Source organism: Anguilla anguilla, chromosome 4 (assembly GCF_013347855.1).
Source record: "Anguilla anguilla isolate fAngAng1 chromosome 4, fAngAng1.pri, whole genome shotgun sequence".
Lineage (NCBI taxonomy): Eukaryota > Metazoa > Chordata > Actinopteri > Anguilliformes > Anguillidae > Anguilla > Anguilla anguilla.
In genome coordinates, this window is record NC_049204.1 from 39,258,488 (window position 1) to 39,277,529 (window position 19,042).

Sequence of the window (19,042 nt, forward strand, 5' to 3'; positions counted from 1 at the left end):
AAGATGCGCATACCTGACAGCAGTCTACACACAGAAAGAGTCTTGTGTGGGAAGTCTGATTGCAGATTCCCAGAGGGCCCTGTTCCTCTCCTATAAGAACCCAGCGCAGGCAGGTGGATGTCGCCACAAAAGGCTCATAAAACCATAAATTTACTTGGAGGGGGGAAGATTGGAATTTGGTTCAGACAGGATCAGACAGATGGATTTACCAGGAGGAGTGTCCAAAAAATACAGCTGACTTCCAAATTTATTAAAATAGATTTTCTCTATGTTTGCTGGTTTTAAAACCTAAACCAGAGCATCACTCGCACAGAGACCATAAAAACCATACCAAATATGAATATTTGTTCTCGTGATTGTCATGAAAACTCTGAAAAACATGAAATAACTGTACAATCATTTACATGAACCAACTGTCAACTCTTAATGTCTTTCCACAGTATATGAAGATTGCAGAGTGTAGTGTATCAATGTATTCGACCCAAATCTGGATTTATTTCCTAACCAAAAGTGTGCGTGAGTAAATTTCTCTCCTTATGAAGGTTGGGAGACAAGTTACCCAGTGACACCAGGTGAGGGCACTGTGACTGTCCCTCAACTGTCCTGAGCAATTTGCCCCATTTCCATCATGTGATTTTATTACTTGCCATCTGAAACCTCCAGGACGTTGGGATAATTTTAGAACTGCTTTCCCATAGAAAAGAGGTGTCACCTGTTAACTGTCGCAAAACCAGATGCCAAGGTCTTACGGGTCACTCTGTCCCGACAATATCAGACTCTGCACCTGGCGAATTGCTTTACGACAGTCAGAGAGGAAATTCCACTCTATGTCTGTTCCAGTGGGCCTTACAGATTCCCCTCTCTGGCCCCGTGGGACAAACAGAACGCTGTCCCAGGGGTCACTGAAAATGCCCAACTTTGACAGCAGTCCAGGTCCGGTGTTTATGGTCTCCAGCCCGGCCTCGCTGGCAACTGGAGGGGGCTGAGAACCAAAGCAGCATGAGTGGAGGTGCGCAGAGAGTGTATTAGGTGTCGAAAATAACAGCATTGAACCAGGGTGATGGTAAAGATGACTGCGCTAGCGATGACGCACCCTCGGAACACCCAATCCCACCAGGTGTACGCGTCCTGGGCGGACCGGGTAGAGGAGCTGGCCAGGATCTCCGCTGTTCTTTTGGCCAGATTCACCTCCACCTGAGCCTGGTTGATGTGGTAATTGGTGTCACGGATGATCTGTTCTACCAAACTCATTAGGTCAGTCAGGGCCCGCGTTCCTTGTTCGTAGAATGTGTCCTCCCACCACGGGGAGACGTCTACCTCCAGTGGAACTCGGCCTAGAATGTTGATCTGACCCATGGCCAAATCTTCCGTCACTTCCAAGCAGAAAGTGTGGTTTGCTGGACAGGTCAGACCTCCATACGAGAGAGTTCATCTCGCTGATGACGCACCATTGTGTGTGGGAAACCTGGATAGCGTCAGCGTGGCCATGCAAAGACTGCACACTAATGAAATTGGTATCATTGGGAGAAAAAGGTTGTAAGGTGTTACAGGTACAGATGATATAGCTAGAGGTTTCATGACAACACATGCGAGTGGTGAATATGGTCTCTGTGCCCCTCATAGTGATATACCCGGTAAGGTGATCTAATTTTAGAATCTGATTCTTCACTACTACGCCGATAGAGCGTATGGTAGTGGAATTTGGGTACACCTGTTCTGGGTGAATTAAAGGAAAAGAAACAAAGAACCCAATACATCCCACACATTCAGTCCCTGTGTACATCATAAAAGTTGTCAATAATTCGGCATGCTTTATGTCTTTCATTTTTTCTGACACAATCCACCTGTGCAGGTCTAAAGTTTCTATCAAATCATTTAGAACATGCCTCGGGGGTTTGCGCAGACGAAGGTCTAAAATCTCTTGTCTGGCAGCAGTAAACAGATCCTGAGCATATGTTCTGCAGGCTAAGGCACGCTCGATGGTACGGGTCTGATTGAATAATGAATGGCTGATGGCAAGAAGCGCCTGCGCTTCGGACCTTACAGCCTTAATGATATTCTCATTGCTATTAGTGAGGTGTTGGAAACCAGTGGCCACTTGATTTGCCAACCATGCTGAGTATTGAGATTGTTTTGTTATTTTATAGGTGTTTGCAATAGAGTTACCTGAACCGAAAAGACCTGTAACATCTCCGAACAAGTCTCGCTTAGAGCGTACGGGTGGAATTTGAACGGCAAGTCTGCCTTTATAATCAGAAACTAAATCATCGAGCCGTGCCTGCAGCCATGCATATGTTTTGTCCTTTATGTCACAATGGGTTACATAAGCTGACAGGATGTTCGAGATATTGTAACTAACATGCGCCATTACAAGATTCACGTCATGTAATAAGGTTTTGTTTACATTTCCCTTAATGAGACCACCAGGAGGGAGAGGGTAGGTCTTAGGACACTGCGTGGGCTTGTGATATCCGCAGGTGGTTAAATTAAAACAATGATGTCGAGTCCAAGTGCAGTTCTGGGGACTGGTGTAAGTCTCCAGACTAGCCTCGCATCGCCCCACGCAGTATGTCCCCTCCTTCCGGCTGGTCCAGATGAAGGCTTTAAGTCCACTGCGGTCGTTAATAGAGGAGGAGGTTACATTGAAAATTAACTCTGTGTATCCTATGTGTGTTTGATTATGTGGCTCGGTATGGGTGCATCGATAGGTGCTTGGCTCTAGATCCATCGTGCGGTAGCACTTTTTTGGATCTAAGCCATGGTTATTTTCATAATGTAGCAGATGTAAGCTGCCAATGTCAGCGCCTGGGTACTCTTTAAGCTTGTACCAGGCTGTGGTGTTGGGTTGTGTGAATTTTATGGGCTGCAAAAGTGTGTAGCCAGTTACTGTCCTGGATGGGAGATGGGTGGAACCTGACCTACAGCAAATTTTTGCGGCACAATTTGGTTCCGGTGCTATCCCGGGAGGCCATGTAACTGGTTCCCTTAGCGGTATGGTGATATGAGGTGTGGATGGCCCCTTAAAATATCGCCACACCCATCTCCCACATTTCAGATGGTAGTTCAGGAGGATACGCTGCCCCAGCTTCACACATGAGTCCCCTGACACCCTCCTGGTATCCGGCACCCATGGGATTGCTGCAGCAAGCCTAGAATGGGAAAGACACAAAGGAAACACGGTTAATTCTCTTCAGCACCTTTGAACAATTTACATTGGGACATGTGGTACCACTTTAGCTTCCCCCGGATGGTCACGGCTATACAGCTGTTGCAGACAGCTTTCACTTCATATGGCCCATGCCATCGGGGAGCAAAAGCGTCTTGCTTCACAAAGACTCGTACCATGATCATGTCCCCCTCTGTAAATTTAGTTTCAGAGGTGGGGTTAAACTGACGCTCATTCTGCAGGTCAGACTGCTGCTGTCTCAGCGCAGCCTGAGCATGTAGCATCTTGAGCCGCTCCTGCAGTTGAGCCAGCACCACCTGCTGTTTTATCCGCACCAACGGTCCCAGGTCGGCAGGGGAAATTGCTGGGTCAATGGGCAGTTTCATCACCCTCCCGGTCATAAGCTCATATGGGCTAATGCCTGTAGCTTTGGAGGGTGTAGCCCTTAAGACGGTCAGAACGGTGGGCAGAGCCTCAATCCACCCATTCTGGTGCTGTGCCATTTGTTTGGCAATGCCCTCTTTAATTGTGCGGTTCACCCGCTCAACCATTCCGGAGCTCTGAGGTCTGTAAGGGATATGAAGTTTTTGCTTTATATTCAACATCTTGCACATGTCTTTAGTCACCTGGCCTGTGAAATGAGTCCCCTGATCAGATTCAATTTGCATCGGCGCTCCCCAGAGGGGGATAATCTGGTTCGCCAGCACTCGTGCCACAGTATTCGCGGTGTTATTACGTGTGGGAATTGCTTCAACCCATTTGGAGAATTTATCAATGATCACGAGGCAATAGCGATACCCCCCCTTGGCACTGGGAAGCGGACCAATGAAATCTAACTGGAGGGACTCCCATGGCCCTTTTGGAGGGTCTGGCCGCCGCAGGTTCATGCGACCACGCTTACCCTGGTTGACAGTGGCACACACAAGACATAAATCACACCATTGCTTAACATCCAAAGACATCTGCGGCCACCAGAAGTACCGCTTTATCAATTTGATTGTTTTATCAGCTGCTACATGTGCATATTCATGGTACATTGCGATGATTGGTTTTTGAAGACTAGCAGGAACGACATATCTACCATCCCGTAGCACTATGCCCTCTTCGACTGTCACCAGCTGGTCCTGCTTTAAGTGTGGTATGAGTTCACCCCCCTCCTCCCACAGCTCCTGCTGATATTGCTTGAGGTCAAAGGGAGTAACCTGAATCGCACTCACAGCAAGGCCCAATGAAGTCTCCTGCTGCCAGTCATCACCGCATGAGGCAGCTAATTTAGCTAGGTGATCAGCAATGCTGTTATTTTTTTCATGCACATCTGGATTTTTTGTAATGTGCGCTCGCACTTTAATTACTGAAAGGGGAGCTTTGCGGTCCTGAGTCGCTTGCCATATCGCAGTAACAATATTAAAATGTTTTATCGGCGCTCCGGCAGCCGTGAGAAACTTGCGCAGTTGCCACTGAGCCATGAAATCATGCACCACCCCGAACGCATAGCGGCTATCAGTATATACGCATAACGATTCGGGGTGGGCTTTAATGGCTTCTAGCAACGCGACAAGCTCAGCTTCCTGTGCTGACATCCTAGGAGACAACTTAAATAACAACTGTTGGCTATTTTTAGAGTTGTCCTGAGGGACCCAGACCGCACATCCCGTATGAAATCGGCCCTCACTCCAGAACCGCGAGCCATCAATATACGCTCGGGTCTGACCAGGCAGTTCTACCTCACCGACCGGGCTTTGCACCTCTGGTCTCGGTTCACAGACGTGCGGCTGACCTTCTATGTCCCCAAGCAGATGCGGTAGGATTCGGTTGTTTTCTACCGTGATCTCACGCGCTTGAATATCAGTTAGCCATCTTGCTAACCTGTGAGATGATACGCCTTTGATTTGGCCCTGCATCAGCATTCGAACCGGCGTGTGCATTGTGTGCACAACAACAGGTTGAAACCCCACAATAGGTTCTGTTGTTGTTAACATCCAATGAACTGCAAGGACGTGCTGCGTACATGGGTCAAATCCCTGCTCGACTGGAGATTTTTTGCGACTGTAGTATGCAATTGGACGCAACAACCCCCCATGCTCTTGAGCTAACACGCCACTAAGTGTATTTGCGTGCGCGTCCACCTGAATATGAAATGGTTTAGACGGATTAGGCAAACCTAATGCCGGAGCCACGCACAAACGCTGTTTCAAAGCTGTAAATGCAGCATCGTGCTCCTCAGTCCATTCAAGCACATCGGATGGCTTAGATTTCCCTTTCAACAGGCTGTACAACGGGGCCGCAGTTTCAGCAAAATCCGGGATGAAATCACGTAGATAATTAGCTGTTCCCAACACTTTTTGTAACGCATTTAAAGTGTATGGTCGGGGTAGTTCCGCAATACTTTTACGCCTGTCCTCCGTCAAAGCACGGTGATTTTGACTAAGGGTGTAGCCTAAATAGTGGACTTCTTTTTGCGCAAGTTGCGCCTTCTCTTTATTAAGCTTAAATCCTGCCTTCCCCAGGGTCTGTACTACTGTGTCCACTACTTGGAGATGATCCTTGAGTGATCCCCCCGTCGCCACTAGGATGTCATCCACATAGTGGATGACATCACCCGTTGCCAGCAGCGGTCCCAAAACATCAGCTACTGCTCTATGGAAAATGGCTGGACTATTGTGGTATCCCTGTGGCATTCTTTCCCAGGTGTACTGAATCTGATTAATAGTAAATGCCAATTTCCACTGGTCCCTTCGCTTAACCTTAAGGGACCAAAAGCCATTTTTGATGTCCAGAACAGTAAACCAACACGCATCGGTTGATATCTGAGTCAAGATAGTAGATGGGTTTGCCACAATAGCTGTGGCCCTGGGCAATACATGATTGAGACGCTGATAATCAATACAGAGACGCCATTTACCATTTGGCTTTGGCACCGGTAGACAGGGAGAGTTAGCGGTTGAGCTGCACCGCCGAACAATACCTCTCATTTCGAGTTGTTTAACTATTTCATGCACCGCGGCCTCCGCCTCTGGTTTAATGCGGTATTGCTTTTGGGGGGGAGGTGGATCCCCCTCAATACCAACTTCAAAGTCCACAAGGCCACAATCATGTTCATGATTGGCCCAAACATCGCTATGTTTGCTAATCAATTGCTGGATGGGATCTGCAGTGGATATAGACATAATGCGGTTTCCCGGAGGGCGCTGTTTTGCAGCCCTTTCAGTTCTTATTTCAATTTGTTTTTCAAGACAATGAATCACAAATCCGTATTTCCGCATTATCTCCATGCCCAGTATAGTCCCTTCTCCATTACCCGGCAGATACCAAAACGGCTCCTCTAACACTACCACTCCCAGATTAAGTTTAACGGGTTGTGTCCGAGTAGCTATCATAAGGGTACCGGCTATGCCTTTAATTTGACTAGTTTGGTCCGTAAGAGGTAATAGTATATCCGTGCAGGAGCATGCAGCACCGGTATCGACTAAAACATTAACTAATCGGCCTCCAAGACTAGCTCGTATTTTAATCCGGTTTCCACTAGGAATAATGCTCCCGAGCGCAAGGGAGGCCACGCACCCCTATTGTGAATCCTCATAATTGGCAGCTAACGCTGCCAATTCTGCTTGGAGCGCACTATAGGGGTTGCTCACGGCTTTTTGGGCTTGCTCAGCTGAGCGTCGCTCGCTGGCCATCGGGTTGCTCTGCATTATTAATTTTCCCAGCTCCAGCAGTATGCGTTTATCATTTTTGGATGCCTGTCTGGGAAGGCCCAATTTTTCTCTTAGCCTGAAGCACTGATCGAGGTTATGATTGGTCTTATGACAGTATACGCATCCCGGCTGTGAGCTACCATTGCCATCTATTGCATCCTTCGCCCCTTTCCCTTCGGCTACCCACTGAGCCGCAAAAACAGAGCGAAGCTTGCCTTGCTTTTGTAGCCGGTTCTCTATTTTTGAAGCCCATTCCACCAATGACCGGTAGGTATTCTCTGGTGGGTCAGCTCCGTTGGCTAATGCTTGCTGGATATGGGACCCCGCATTGTTTTTCAGGAGCTGCAACAGCACTTCCTGATCACGGTCCGCCTGCTCCAAGCCCGAGTGCTCTTTGAAAGATACCCACATTTTCTCGGCATACACTTCAAAGGCTTCCTTTGGTCCCTGCTTTATGTCGAGGATCTTATGCCACGCCGCATGCGTTGGACCCCGCAATTGCAACAAAGCCTCCTTAAGTCGGTCATATACCTCATTGTCTAGCTCACCCTCCTGTTTAACCACAATCCTCCCCGATCGCAGTTCCTCCGGCATTTTAGACCTCAGCTCCTCTGGGATCGTAAGGAGGATAATCTGCCATATGTCCCGAAGCTCTAAATTATATACCGAGGCCTGCAACATGAGGTTGTCCCAGTAGGGCTGGAATGGGCCTTTTCTAGGCATCATCCCTACAACCTCCTTGTGCCTAGAACATTCTTCGCAAGTTAACGGGCGGCTAATCAGGGTAACAGCGTCATCAGCATCCGTCATGGTTTTTAATACGGCTATCCGCGCCGGCTTATGGAAACTTGTGCTAGTTCTATGACGAGTCATTACGGGGCTTCGCTGCCTAGGCTCCTCAGGCCGGTTAGGGCGATAATAAAATTCACTCTCAGGCCTCTCAGAGACAGACGTACCCGGCATGCTTGGGGTTGCAGAAGGCCGCTTACGCACATGACTGTATTTTCCCGAAGAAGAGATATCCTCACGGGTTTTATCTCCTAGGGCTAATATATCCTCATCCTCGCTATCCTCAGGCATGCCACCACTGGCGAACTTAACTCCCCCTTGTCGAATGGCCGAGATAGGCAATCCAACTTTGCCACAACAAGCCTCTAAGGCCTCGGCATAGGTTTTGCTCTTCTCAAGCTCCCTCTCCAAACCAGTAATTCGCATTCGCAGAGTGTTACTCTGGATTGCCCAGTTCTGTTTATCAAATGCAAAGGATTCTACCTCTGCTCGCAGTTTTCTTAACTCATCTGAGCGCGATCTTTCCAACTCTCTAGTGCTAGTCACAGCTCTCACATTTGCAGATAACGCAGCTAGATCGTTTCGGCGCAACAGGTAAACAAGTACAGCAGGAAGTTTTCGATATTGGGATCTAAGTTGCAGCTGCCGACCCTCTGTCTGGTACCAACGAAGTATTTCAGCGTTGCCCCAATTCAGGCTAACTCCTCTATCACGCACCCGAACGATGGCATTTTTAAAACACACGCCAAACATCTCCATGACCTCTTGGTCTACACTGCCGCTATCGAATCCCTCACACTCCATGGTACAGTTAAAATTATTAAATCACCACCGGATTTCTACGTCTCCGGTCTATTAATTGGGTATGTCGACCCGTTCTACAAATGTGTCTGTATGGTGTTTTATCTTTCCCTCAACACTTTCTAAAAAGTAGTAAAGACTGTACTTACCACCACAGCTGGAAGTAGAACAGAACGACAGCGACGCCAAACCTCATATCAATGTACAGTAGGACAGGAAGTTGTCGTCTTACGAAAGTGGTCACGCAGGCAAAAACCACAGACAGCAATCAGATCACGTCGAGGTCACCAAAATGTAGGCTCTCGAAACTACACCAAGGAGGGAAATAGTTCGGAGTGAAGGTTTATGCAGAATGTCTTCCTCTGTTGCTGTTGGAAAAGGTTATTCTTTAAGCAGCCTGTGAATACTGTATCTATGTTCTACTGTCCCCACTGCTCTTACTCGTTATATCTGACTCCATATTAATTAATACGTTATGTTCCAAATTAGAATTTCGGCTTGATTTAGAATGGAACTCAGTTCATCTGAAGTTCTACACCGAGGGTCAACGCAGTTTCACCCGGTACGCACCGCGGATACGCCCGTAACGACAATTTAACTAGATGTTTGCAGACGACACAGCGGTTGTGAGATTTCCCTCATGGGGAGTATAACCTAATTAAGGTTCAGGGACTCCGAAAGGGCCAATATTGGTCATCCCAGGATCAACTTGGTTCTGCTGACGGTCCCGCCTTAACTGAAAACTTGGTGATCAAACAAGTCCAACGGGCAGTTCCCTAGTCATAATTGGGGGAAACCGACTTAGAGGGCTTTTACAAGAACGAAACATTGACCAAGACCACACCAATCAAGTCATTAACAGTTTTAATGTCAGGTAGGTTATACACTTAAAATAATCAATTTGTCGTTTCAGAATTTAGAAAATAGTAAAACAATAAAAGTACATCATATCAAAGATAAAGATGCGCATACCTGACAGCAGTCTACACACAGAAAGAGTATTGTGTGGGAAGTCTGATTGCAGATTCCCAGAGGGCCCTGTTCCTCTCCTATAAGAACCCAGCGCAGGCAGGTGGATGTCGCCACAAAAGGCTCATAAAACCATAAATTTACTTGGAGGGGGGAAGATTGGAATTTGGTTCAGACAGGATCAGACAGATGGATTTACCAGGAGGAGTGTCCAAAAAATACAGTTGACTTCCAAATTTATTAAAATAGATTTTCTCTATGTTTGCTGGTTTTAAAACCTAAACCAGAGCATCACTCGCACAGAGACCATAAAAACCATACCAAATATGAATATTTGTTCTCGTGATTGTCATGAAAACTCTGAAAAACATGAAATAACTGTACAATCATTTACATGAACCAACTGTCAACTCTTAATGTCTTTCCACAGTATATGAAGATTGCAGAGTGTAGTGTATCAATGTATTCGACCCAAATCTGGATTTATTTCCTAACCAAAAGTGTGCGTGAGTAAATTTCTCTCCTTATGAAGGTTGGGAGACAAGTTACCCAGTGACACCAGGTGAGGGCACTGTGACTGTCCCTCAACTGTCCTGAGCAATTTGCCCCATTTCCATCATGTGATTTTATTACTTGCCATCTGAAACCTCCAGGACGTTGGGATAATTTTAGAACTGCTTTCCCATAGAAAAGAGGTGTCACCTGTTAACTGTCGCAAAACCAGATGCCAAGGTCTTACGGGTCACTCTGTCCCGACAATATCAGACTCTGCACCTGGCGAATTGCTTTACGACAGTCAGAGAGGAAATTCCACTCTATGTCTGTTCCAGTGGGCCTTACACCTGCAAGGAATTCAGTGCCTCTTGAATCAAATTAGCCATGTCGCGGAGTAATTGTGGGCAACTCTTTCTGCTTGTCCTGACCGCCCGCTGGCACAACATAAGCCGCGTTTCCACCAAAAGTACCCGGAACTTTTAGTCCCAGGAACTACTTTTCAAGGAACCAAAAGGTTCCTTCAGCCCATTGTTGTCTGCGTTTCCACCGCAGTCTAAAGTCCCGCAAAGATTAGGCAAATTAGCCCACTGACGTATGAAAAAGCGACGTTGTCCTCGGTCCATCTGTCCTATGATTTCTTCTGTAACCCCATACTACCGCCGAAGTAGCCTACATTATTTTCTCAGCCTGGAGGGGTTTATTCCACTTATATACAACGGGTTACCAACAATGACTACATATGGTTACTTTTGTATTTATTGATTTTTATTGATTTAATCACCTGAAATTGAAATATTCTTCTGCAGCCGTTTGGGCATATTTTACCGTTGTCAAGCAAAACTGTCGTTGGTAGTTGAACTTGGACCGTTGTTATGCAACAAATAGTCAGATTGTAACTGTTTTATATATCCTCTCAAACACATTCATTATGTTTTTATTCGAACATTCGCTTTCATGTCTTGACATCCGAGGCGACAGAATGCATTCACATTCCACAAATAACTGGCAACAACAGCAGAGAACATGCACACGTTGCAAACAATTTGCTGTTGAATTGATTACTTTCTCATCGTCAATTCCATATAGGCTAATGGCAAAATGACAAGAATAGAACGAAAACTCGGACTTGCGTGAAAATTTTAATTAGCAGTGGTACAGCCACCGTTTGCTTTCCTTCAAAGTTACTGCTAGCCGAGCAGCGAAGTGTGCCCTCCAGATGCGAACCATGCACCATAAATTAGTCCATAGTCTTCCTGGTCTTTTTGTGGAATTGAAGAATGGCGTAATTGAGTAAAATTGAGTAAAATTACGGCAGTCTGAAAAAGCAAAAGGGACGATTACTAGAATTAACCTGTTATTTTACCCTGACAAAAAGTGCGGAAGGTGATTTCCAGTTTGCTTTTACTGTATCACCAATGTAAATTACGCAGAACTACCGCATACCTCACATAACAAACGTTTTGAGTCAATTACAATGGGCTAACAAAGAAAATCTGGAAGAAAATATTCAGCAACCGAATTAAACCGTTTGAATGTTTTGGTACATAATATGCTGTCCCAGCACGAATGCTTAGCATTTTATAAAACGAATACTAAAGCAAGAAAAGAACAGAAGAGCACACGTTATAATTCCAAGACGTTGGCAGGAGTAGGCTACTGCGCCGCAAGTAGCCTACTTTTGAGCAAACATACAAGTTTGATTTCAAGTTATTATGAAAATAAATAGGTTTGCGGCTGCAGATTTTTAAAAATGGCGGTTGAAATAAAACACTGCAAGTAGTCGACCAATCAGAAATTTTCAGCGCTTGCGCCCCACCCCAAAGGTTCCGGTACTTTTGGAAAGTACTACCCCCCCGAGCAGGGACTTTTTTGGGGGTAAAATAAAGTCCCCGGAACTTAATTTAGATCCTGCGGTCGAAACACACTGAGTTCCTCAAAAGGTTCCTAGTTCCGGGGTAAAGTTCCTGCGGTGGAAACGCGGCTATAGTGTGCTACTCCGCTTTGCTTGCCTTGGGAATCCTATCGCTCATCGCTGGATTGCTGTAGCCTGTAGCCACTAGAGGCGGGTCTCTCAGAAATACTCAACCTATCACTAAGCCTCGTGTGTTTTGTGTACTCACTAGAGCCCGCCCTCCCAACTTTGATGGGTGAAAGTGGCGGTTTTAATTTCAAGCCTTATTTCATGTCGCACGTAGCGTCATTGAAATAAATAATAAAATAATTAAATAAATCCATACGCACATTTCGTGCCACAGTTACTTATGCTCACATTTCATTATGTATTAATTTATTTCATGATGTATTTAATTATTTATGCTCACATTTCATGATGTATTTATTTCATGATGTATTAATTTATTTCATGATGTATTTAATTATTTATGCTCACATTTCATGATGTATTTATTTCATGATGTATTTAATTATTTATGCTCACAGTTCATGATGTATTTATTTAATTTTGTCCGAAATATTCATCCATATCTATGATGTGGTGACTCCATACAATCTATTCTCGTAATGTAATATGATATACCTAAATTGACACTTTTGATTTTGAAGATACTCAACACTAACATATTTTTTAGTCCGCGGAAATATTCTGTTCTGCATTTTAATTATACATAATACACTTTTTAAAAACGTTTTCACCCAATATCTGTGGGATCCATTGTTCTCTCAATGAAAAATCAATTTCACAGAAGGCACAGTGAACAACAATAAACAGAAAGCTCTCTCTCTCCCAACAACATTCTTGTTATTCTTTTTTAGTGTTGGCAAGTATATAGAATGAGTAGAAGTACATATCAATGGGAGTTATGCATTAAGACATAAATAAATACATAAATGCAGTCATTGAAAAAATCAAATGCCAAACCATTCACTATGTGGTATATGAATCACAATAAAAAGAACACAATCAATAAAAACTTGATAGATAAATTAATCTTATACTGTTTTATATGGCACTCTCAATCAATCAGATTTTATTCTGTGCTTAATACCCCTCACAATAAAATTGCTGGGAGGCACTTTAAAATGCACAATAAATAAACGTGATGACAAAATGGAACCATAACACTGAAAAGATTCAATGAGCCTCATTTCTCACCTCCCTGCAATGTTTATTTACACCTCCACTCCTACGAAACCATTCCTAACATTTCATCTACATGAATATTTTACATTTATATTTCCACTTTATAAATAGAACCCAGTAATGCTGTTCAACTTCATGTGTTTAGGTCACTTCTCATTTTCGACACTCCATCTATAATAAAATAGTTGTTTTTTATTTTTGTTTTTGTTTTCACTTATAAAAAGAAAAAGACAGTAAACAGCATGGAATAATGCAAAGAGACAGTGCATTCGCACAATAGCTCCAATGTAGCAGGCAGCATAGAAGATAACTAAACCCATAGGGATACCTTCCGGGAACAGGTGCCCACCACATTTTCAAAAAACTATTTTGGCCCCTGCACTGTGGATAGAATTCTGTTTTTCTGTTGAAATGTTCTGACAATAACTTGCCCATTAGGGGCACGAAAAAAAGGCTCTCCTCCATGTGTGGTAATATGCACTCACAGAATCCGGAGGTGAGCGGACATTTTAGTCTTTTGTGAGAAGTGGTGACACATGGGGAATTTCTAGCAAAGTGTATTATGGAGGAAGCTGTAAAAAAATATAATATTAGCTAGCCAGCTTTTGTGAGTTTGCTCACAAAACTCAGGCATGGCAGATGTTCCATCCATCTCTCCCTCATCAGCTCTTTCCTTCAGTTCATGCACAGGGTTATTGCTGTTACACATACAGGTACAAAAGATGCCGCCAAAATGTTTTTGCATGAAGGATGGATGTTGCTTGTTTAGTTATACACTGTTAGGCTTCAGGGGCATCCTTTGTTATCCATTAAAAAAAGTGATTGTGCAGAAAGTGGAGAATGTTGGGTGGGCACACATTAGGGTTCAGAGTCTGGGAACCATCCATAGGAGAAGGGACTGCACAGGCTGCATGCAGCCTGGCCACGACCCAGATTCAATCAATCAATCAATCAATCAAATTTTATTTGTATAGAGTATTTTACAGCAGTTGTCACAATACGCTTTACAGACAACCCTGGCCTAAGCCCCCACAGGAGCAAGCCTAAGGCAACAGTGGCAAGGCAAAACAGGTCAAAATGAGAAGCAGTCAAGGCAGTAACCTTCACAATAAAATGCCTGCAAAGCACTTTACAATATGTGATAAATGTGAGAAAAAATAGAACAATAAACATTGGAGGTGTTCCACACATGCTGACAAAAATAAATTGACAAAAATAAATAATCAATGCTTGGTGGTTTGATTCCTCTCAAGCATGCCTGTTTTATTTCTGACATTGATTTGACTGCAGCTTAACAATATTTGCCACCACATACATTAAAGCTGGCTGTATGGGTTAATTACTGTATGGGACAAAATTCCAGACTGCTGGATGGTTCATTCTGTTAAGGCATCACATTTGCCTCATGAGCCTTATGGCCTCAGATCGAATGTGGACCATGCCTTCCGACTGTGGCCAATAGCTCCATAGGGTGATGTGCAATTATAGATGGATAGGGTTCCACATGCATTGCTATCTAGCGACCTAATCTGTTGTCTGTAGTCTGCGGTGTGAAAAGAAGCAGTTGGTGACACCAGGTGTTTCAGAGGAGAACCGTGGATGTCTACAAACTTCCAAATCGGCAGTGGGGTTCATACACTGTATGCAGCTGTGGTTGCAGATGATTTGTTATTCCAAAATTTGGGAAGGAATCGGAAATGCTCAGTCATGCATAGGGTTTCAAATTTCTAAAACTAAATGAATAAAAAAGTAAATGTAATGTGATAATAGTGAACAAGTGAATAAGTGAACATGCATGAAAAGCATAGCATGTACAAAGGTTACTCTGAGGTTTAATAGCACAGTGTTTGGATCCTCATTGCAGATTCTGAATCGAGTGTGGATTCCAAACTGCAGAGAACACCATTGGGGGATAATTGGATGAGAACATGGAATAACACCTGATTTCATGTGGAATTGTGGGAAGTGGTTCCCGGTGGCCAGAGAGCCGGGCCTGTCACTGGCATTTTGCAAGTTTGTACTTGGGATGGAGCCTTTCTCAGTTGCCCTAGATAGGTATTAAATAAAATACCATGCTATAGGTGTCCCAGGACAAATGAAGCACTCAAAGCCACTAGAAAAGGCAAAGCACAATGCCTGTTCAGAAGAGGTGCAGTTAGGGTAGACACTTTTGATTTAGGAGCACAGTACATCTTTTAATTGGCTAACCTATAAGCTTTACATCACCTCACCAGGGGGACACCTCATTGGCTAATCTCCTTGGATAGGTCAAATAGTTTTTTTTTTTTTTTTTTAAATCCAAAGGATTAAGTAAAAATTTGTATTAAGTTGGTATCTTTCTAAAGAAAAAGAATAAATTGAGTAAACATACTACTTATTTATTTTCCATGTTCTACGGATACCCATCCAGAGGATTTCAGTGAATTTATTTTTTGGGAACAAAACCAGTACCAATCTCAGCTACATGCAGAAGAATAAAGAACAAATGAAATATAAATGAAAATACAAAAAGAAACATTTTATTGTCAAAACCTAGGGTGCAGGAAAATATTCCACCCAGTCACCTTCATTGTAAAAATTTGCAAACCTAATTGTGTTACAACCCCTGGCTCTCAGGTTGCAACAAAGAATGGGGGACACATTAAATAATCAAATAATTTATTAACAAAGGTAATGAAATGAACTACATCAAATATGTTATGTATATGAGCGTCAGTAGAATCAGTGGTGTGAGTGAGTGTGTGTGTGTAGAATATGTTGTGTGTGTTGCAAGGAGTGAACCAAACTAATTAAGTGTGCAGCGGACTGGAGAGAGGCCACACTGGGAACTGGCAGCAGCCTTTATGCTGGAGGACACGCCCAGATCCAGGTGTACGCCCTCAGCTCTGATGAGCCGCCTCCCAACCTAGAATGACAATGTAGAACAGAAGTGAACAGAAACAACCCAAAGGGGGGCGGGTCGTCACAATGGTATATAAATATAGTACTATTATGTATACTGCATATATAGTGAAATAGTGACATTGTGAAAAAAGAGAGAGCACAGCTTACGTTGTGTTTTCAATTTCCATCAAAAAGGTTGATTAACTCTGAAAATAGATGTAATCCAGGCAGTGCAGCTTGGGGGAAAAAGAGCACTGGAGCTACCTTGAAAGTATATTCTAAGTTGATTTATTTATTTATCTGAAGTGACACGTGTTGCCATCATCTGTGCCAAGATCGTCTTCCTGGGGCTCTGAAAGATGGATGAAGGCCCATTAAGCCACTATCAAGATAAACATAAAAATAGTTCAGGGCTGACAGGAAAATAAGAGCCATCCATCAAATAAGACCAACTTGAATCACTCTCCAGTATGGTAACTAGAAGCTGTAATGGGCAGTCTGTTTCTGTTTAAGATATTTCATAAGCCGTAACGGCCAGATGAACATGCAGTCAGGCAAGGTGACAAAAGGACACATTTCATCTGTGGTGGAATGACCCTCAGAAGTACCATGCACCACACACTCCTTTGTCTTTGAAAAGTTGGGAAGAGAGGATTGTGAAATGCGCTAGTATGCCAAAATGCCTGTCCTCTCCAAAAATATTCCACAAAAAAATAATATAAAAAAGAGTTTTTTATATTATTTCAATTTTGAATTATGTGTTCAGTTGGCATGGACAATTTCTGTGTGCAATTAAGGATATTTTATTTACTTACACAAGTTTCTGATCGCATATTGACATTACAGTGGCTGGTATAGGGGCACTCACAGCTTAGTGGTTTAAAGTAAAAAAAAAAAAAAAAAAACATTTCAGGTAACTCCAAAACACTTGTACAGTGATGTTAAATCTACAGAGGTTAGATGTGTATATTACAGGACTTCAAAATTATTATTATTATTTTCTATGCCATGTACAGCTGAGACCACAGAAATCAAGGAAAGGAGTGCCAGCACAACACAGAAACTGATATTTAGGCTTATAACTGTGAATAAACACAATAAAACTAATATTTCCAAACATACGGCCTCTGGAAACATAATGTCACTGTAGAGGTAACTTTGGAGTTACTTGAAGTGTTTTTGCCTTAATACAGGCTGCTTTGGAATTACCTGAAGTGTGTTTTTTTTCTTCTTTTTTAAAAAGCACTGTACAGTATCAGCCGTTGTAAAGGCAGATCATCAGAAACATCTTTATGTTGGGTAGTGTCGCTATAAGAGTAACTGTTTTTTATTTTGCTCATTTACTCAGAAAATACAGTGCCTTCGCACCTCCATAGTCCGGCGTTACGTTGTACAGGTGTTTTTCTGCTCTGCACATACGGATGTTAATCAAGGAAACACATTTAATGTGAGATACATTTAATAGTAATGTGAGAGCAGATCTTCAGATTATGAAGCATGTACGCAAACACTGACACACAAGCAACTTCGTAACTTACAGTGAAGTGAGTTGTGGTAATGTGTGTTTGTAAAAGCTTACTTGAGGTGTTAAGAGACAAAGTAAATAACCTCCTATACAGACCAATCTGGTGTGTGCTTATTACAAATGCCTGTGACCAGGTGACTGTTTCTTTTCTCTTAATCACTTGGAGTATCCAGATGTCGTCACAGCAAGCAAATTAGCTGAAACATTAAACACTGAACTAACAGAATATGTCAAGCACTTTGATGAGTACAATTAATTTATTTAACAAATCTTAAATACCATTTAAAATGCCTAAGGTCTCCCCAAAAGGACACTACATGTCACTGGTTTTCAACACCATCCAGTGTCGTTAATCTCCAAATCTGAAGCCCTCTCCATGACTTCCCTGGTTACTAATTCCCTCGTTTTCTCTTTAAAGTAATAATCTCAAAGATTTTCATTAAAATAAATGTCTTTTACGTCACTATCTATCGCTGCATTAGGTAACACAATGGTGATTGAGCCTATTTTTATATTCATTTATACTATTATTATTATCATAATTCATGATTAAAAAACTTGGTGTCTGTGGCGACATTCCTGGGAAAAAATCACAAGCGGCGCACAGTTAGTGACGCGTTTTTCATCACCCATCAGTGGTTGGTCCGCCAGAGAGGGTAGGCGCAACTAACGCAACAGGCTCGCTCTTCAACTCACTTGTGTGTGAGCGGCGTACTGTTTTTTCCGGTGTCTGCATGCGTTACAATAACAGGGAAAGGGGGGGTTGGGGGAGTTATGGAACCCTAAAAAGTTTTTGTGTAACATGAGAGATCATATTATTTGTTGATGTAGACTTCGTATTACATTTAATGACAATGTAACTTTACTAAATTAGATAGCTATTTGCACAGCTAATGCTAGCTAGCGGACCATGTCGAGAAAGACAACATTAGTTTAGACAATGTTGCGCACAGTATCCATCTCTCATATCAGGCTAGCTAGCTAACACAATCTAATGTCGGCTAACAATTAGAAAAAAAAACGCTAGCTAACGCTACCGACTGGTACCGACCTCGCAAACCGTCTCTCGAATGCAATGCTACCTTGTTTCAACGTTGCAGTGTAGCTAACTTAAGGCCAGTTCAGATCAATGATTCGCAATGAGACTGGGTGCAACTTGCAAAATTCCTAGACGTCTGATTGTAAACGTTCTAAAACTGCACTTGGCGATTTGACAAGGATGGTCTTTTAAAACCTCAGGGCAGGCAACGGCTCTGCTACTAGCCAGTTCACATCGCTGCAATTTTCTCTGCAACATTCTAAAACTGCTTTGCCTCGTTGCGAATCATTGATCTGAACTGGCCTTAACGTTACCGTTATTTACATTGCCATTGGGTTCATCAATATATTATAATGATCGGAATAAAGCCGGGGTATGTGGAGCAGAGCCGGGTCTGATTTCTGATTATTGCTTGTAATTGAGGTCACGTGCGTCGGTTAGGAACTACCTTCTTTTGTGAAGCTAATTTTATTGATTTATTGTTTTTAATTGTGTCATTAGTTTCAGGTGCATTTGCACAATAATAGGGCTTTTAGAGCGACGCATAGCGTCGCTCCGTCACATTTTATGCGCTCCCTCC

At 43.2% G+C, this 19,042-nt stretch overlaps 1 pseudogene; it reads right to left on the reverse strand.

The window, feature by feature from the left end:
* Positions 1–294: 294 nt before the first annotated feature.
* Positions 295–8,874, reverse strand: LOC118225024 (annotated as a pseudogene).
* Between the last annotated feature and the right edge of the window lie 10,168 nt (positions 8,875–19,042).